We start from the raw sequence: 5,000 nt of genomic DNA, 5'->3' as shown, positions 1-5,000 counted from the left end.
CTTGTGCTGGAGGAAGGCGGGGGTGTTTGTCATTCGCTCCTGGACGTTTGGACGCGTTCGGGTCAAGTTAACGAGGCCCGCAGGAATTCCTGACATGTATCCATGCACAGAAGCTGGTGTAAATATCCCTACCTACATGAACGCACACGCACGCACAAACGCACACGCCTATAGGAAGAGTGGGCATCTCAATGTTAAATTGGCATTTCTTTCCGAATGTGAAAAATAAAGAATTTGGAAAATTGTCTAAAGTAAAGTATAATTATGATCTAAATTCAAATACAATTCTTGTTTATTCCCAAAATGACTGGATATACCATGCAGATTTGTAGCAATTTGTAGCAATTGTAGAAATATTAGGCCTTAATTGTTGAATGTTCAAGCATGTTCTAATCATGTATACTTTACATTACTTAAGACCAAAAAATTGCCAATTTCACATTGAGGTGCCGACTCTTCCTTGGTGCCCAGACTGCCCACTCGTCCTGTTACGAATCTATCAATCTATTTATTTATCCATGTGGTGTAGTATAGATATTTTATAAACACTATAAAGTTTTCCCCCTGTGACACATATCTACGTAAGTCTCACAAATAAACTTTTTTAACAAAAAAGTTAATAAATGTCTCTTAAACCAAGGTTACTGTGTGGAGAGGAAAGTTAGTTGTTTGGCAGCCGGTAAAGTGGGAGCTTCTATAAGAGACCTTTATTTGACACACTTTGTTGACACACAAACACATTCAAAGGGTACTTGGTGGTTGTTTAGAAATGTCACATGAAAGCACAGATGTGAATGAATGGTAGGCAAGATACTCAGGTGCTTTAAAAACTCTATATACTTAGATGACCGGGGTCCCTCAGTGGTCAATAATTGGTGCCCTACTTTCCCCCCCTACACCAAATATTTTAGCCGGAAAATACCTGATCAACAAGATCACAACGCATTGCATTGTGACACGTTATATGAGATTGTTGATCTGCTATTTTTGCAGAATGTGTGCATATTTTTGCTGTCTGTTCGCCTATTTAGGCCTATGACATGCCCTGAATAGGGATGCTACGGTTCGTGTAGTTAAGATGGAGAAAATATTAATGCAAATATACAACTATTGTATCGATGGAGCAATTTGTTGTTTGATCCATTTTCTTCAACACTGACCTCATTCCAGGGTATTCAAGAGAGAAGCAAGAATGAGGAGAGGAGAGGAGAGGAGAGGAGAGGAGAGGAGAGGAGAGGAGAGGAGAGGAGAGGAGAGGAGAGGAGAGGAGAGACTAGATCCACCTGGTCTTGAATGGTGGTTTAATGTGCTCTGGAAATCTACCAGCTCCTTACCTTGATTGATTTCCAGAACATTTCTCCTGCAGCTGCTGTGGGAAGTAAAGCATCTGATTTCCGTAGAGTATAAAGTTTTGTTCTATGAACAAAACAGTTCTGTGAACAAAATGCTTCAAAAGAACAATGTTGGCATAGCTACGACATTCGCTGAATTATTTATTTATTTTGACATGCATGGAGTATAAACTACAATGCAAGTCTGCATTTCCTCTTTTAGGAATAGCCAAGATTGTGATGGGAGCGAGAGAGAGAGAGAGAGAGAGAGAGACAGAGCGAGAGAGAGCGTGCGTGCGTGCGTGCGTGCGTGCGTATAAGATGGTGAGGCTGTGCCCGGAGCTTTGGAAGTAGCTGCTACACCCTCTTACTGTGTCCATATAAAGTGTTTTTTGACCGGATGAGAGCTTTGGATATCATGTCCAGCGCTTTCTTGAAAGCGCACTGAGCACACAGACACAGTTTATTGATGCTGATGACTCGGCATTCGAACCCATCAACCATTGCCGAGCTCATGTCACCTGCACAAACAGCCTAGTTGAAATAACAGTAAACATGGACATCTCATGGTTCTGGTAATGCTTCAAAGTCAGGTCGTAAATGACCGGGTTGTTGACACAGCAGGATCAACCATCAACCTCTCAGGTTTGTTGATCTTCTACTATAGGGAAAGGGAGTTTTCCACATAGACCCGCCTCTCCTCAATTTGTATTGGTCGGTCGAAAAAAGTTACATAGATTCCACTCTAAAAGTTGGACTATTTTCAACTTGATGCTTGACGAGACCGCTGAAACATGATGCTTGGCACTGGGAAGAGGAGCATGTCATCTTTAGAAATGCAAGATAGAAGGGCGTTTGCAGATCAAGAATACAGATTTTCGTTTGTTTGTTTTATATATTTACTTGTTTTTTTTTAAAGATCTTTGCCTATAATGACATGAACAAAATAGGGATGCCAGGTTGAAAGTGGTTAACAACCTTTCAATAGTCGCGCTACAGACATTAGATATTTATCTAATCGTCTGGCTCCTGCTAGACTATACAGCACGGAACGGCCAAATTCTATAAGTAAATAATGACTGCTGCTTGTTTTATCCTTCTTGGTGTGTTTGTTTTATCCTTTTTGGGGTGCCAAATGGGTGGTTCCCCTCACACAGGACGACACAATGGCCACCAAAACGTTTGGACAATCACAGGAAAGTAATTAAAGGCCTATTCAATATAGTTTCCTTTGACTGACAGCTCACCCAACCAATGGTGAAATATTTGGATGCTATAAGACCCACCCAACTCTTTAGAGGAAAATAAAAAAGGTTAGGAATAATTTGCCCCTTGACCTGGGGGCTGGCTGTAGAACATGGGCGTGGAGGACTGACTAATCACTTCCATCACAGAAGAAGGAGAGAGAGAGAGAGAGAGAGAGAGAGAGAGAGAGAGAGAGAGAGAGAGAGAGAGAGAGAGAGAGAGAGAGAGGATGAAGAACAAGTGGAGAACAGGACCTTCTAAGAAGATTGGAGTACTTACATCTCTGTAGCATCAAGAGATAAAAGGGGTTTTCAAATGTAAAGACAAAGCACACGCATTTGACTAATGACATGAGTTGTTTCTTTGGGAACATGAATGCGATGATAATCTCTCCCCAACATATCCTCCTACTTGAACAAAAGCCCCTATTGTTTGGCAAATCAAAGCGCAATGTCACAATGTATAGCTCATGAAAAATGTATACGCTGCAGAGCGCATATATATACTATCAAAGGTCCCCGCTCGCTGCCTGATGTTCGGCACAGATCGCTGCTGGACGTGAATAATCGTAACGTGCTTATAAACTACCCCAGTCCTGCAGGACAAGTCCAAGGAGACGCAGAGGGGCTGCGAAACCCAGAGACATGAAAGACAAACTATTCTTTTATCCACACAATAGACAGGAACCAGCTCCCCGCCCTGAATCACATTTAAAATGAATCTGTTGCACTGGTTCTGCAAGAGCTGGCTCCTGTTCGCTCTCTCTCTGACCTCCCACTCTCTTTCTTAATCCCCCCCCCCCTCTCCCTCTCTCTCTCTCTCTCTCTCTCTCTCTCTCTCTCACTTGCTCTGTCCATAACTCTCAGATGAACTGTTCTCTCCCTCCCCCCCCCTCTCTCTCTCTCTCTCTGTCTGTCTCTCTCTCTCTGTCTCTCCCTTCCCTGAAATGCTGCTCTCCCCCTCTTCTCGGGCACTACTAAACTTAGGTGACCTTTGACCCCGAACTTAAGTTCTTCTAAAGCTGTGGTCATATACTGGGGTCAGGCTGCTAACGACCGTTAACTGGACGAGGCAGTGAGGTTCCGTAGTCAGAAGGACTAAATAAATTATGGATATTGTTCACTGATAACCTCTGGTTTCTTGTGTTTTTGGACAGTTAGTGTCACCATTTAGGAGACTATCATTGTTTTAGAATCACTGTGGTAACAACTTGTTCATTGCTTTTTAGATTAAAATGTCAGTAGCACTTTAGTGATTGTCTCCATAATGTTTAATCCACTTTAACCAGACAAACAGAACTAAATAGCTTGTTTACCCTTTTGTATTGTATTTGTTTTACAAACATTTGTACTACTTTACAAATTTAAAGATGCCAATACTTTATTTTACCCCTTTATTCTACCAATTTAGTCGTTATGCTGATTAATCCTCCCCACACATTTCTGTGTTGCCACTGCTGTTGTACCCTACTAGCTCACCTGTCAGCGAGGAACCCCCACTGGGATGACGTAGGGCCTCAGTCCTACTCCTCCCGTTCAACAACCCCCGTAGACAGGTGACACCCCGGCCTGTAAAAGCTTAAATAGGGCTGAAGAGGTTAATGTATGTTTTGTAATAATAATAATAATAATCTACAAAGTAACTAGTAACTAAAGTTTTCGAATCATTGACAGTGGATTAAAAGTACAATATTTGGATCCGAGATGTAGTGGAGTAGTAAAGGTAAATCGGAAATTGAAAATTCACTAGTAAAGTACAAATACTTCATATTATACTTCATATGTACAATACTTGTACTTAAGTACAGTGCAGTAAATGTACTTAGTTACTTTACACCACTGCAACAAAGTATAATGGTCAATGTCACACTAGGGTTTAGATCTTAATTATGTCAACAAAAATATACAATTTTCCATCTGAGCTCTTGTGTCTTGTGGTTGAAGAGCTACAGAACAGTACTTACTGTACTGTTTAAGAACTAATCTTTAAAACTTTATTATTACCACTTTCTTTCCTCTGGTGATCCCTATTTCTAAATAACTCCATCTGATCTCTTCATTCTCAAACAGGTGTTTTGTGACATCGGTTGGTGACATCGGAGGTGGAAGACACCGAAGTTTGTCATTTTGTCATTGTTTATTATTACAGCTATTATTCATTATTATTTATTTGTTATTGTTTTATTATTGCTGCTACAAGGCTGTGTTGAGGAACCAAAACCAATGAATTATGTACTGTAACATTTTGTAAAAACCTTGAATCTTCGAGACCTAAAAAAACAACATTAATATCTACTTCTGAACCCACACTAGTTTTTTTTCATGCAAAAGTTTGGAGACTTTGAAGTGTTTTTTTCTCTGTGTCCTTGGCAGCGTGGCGTCAGGCTCTCTGTAGGCGGGGCTTTGTGTGATTGACAGTTGTATT

This window comes from Gymnoscopelus microlampas (genome assembly GCF_963454915.1).
Source record: "Gymnoscopelus microlampas genome assembly, chromosome: 17".
Classification (NCBI taxonomy): Eukaryota; Metazoa; Chordata; class Actinopteri; order Myctophiformes; family Myctophidae; genus Gymnoscopelus; species Gymnoscopelus microlampas.
The sequence above is the reverse complement of the archived record's forward strand: the minus strand, read 5'-3'. Positions refer to the sequence as shown.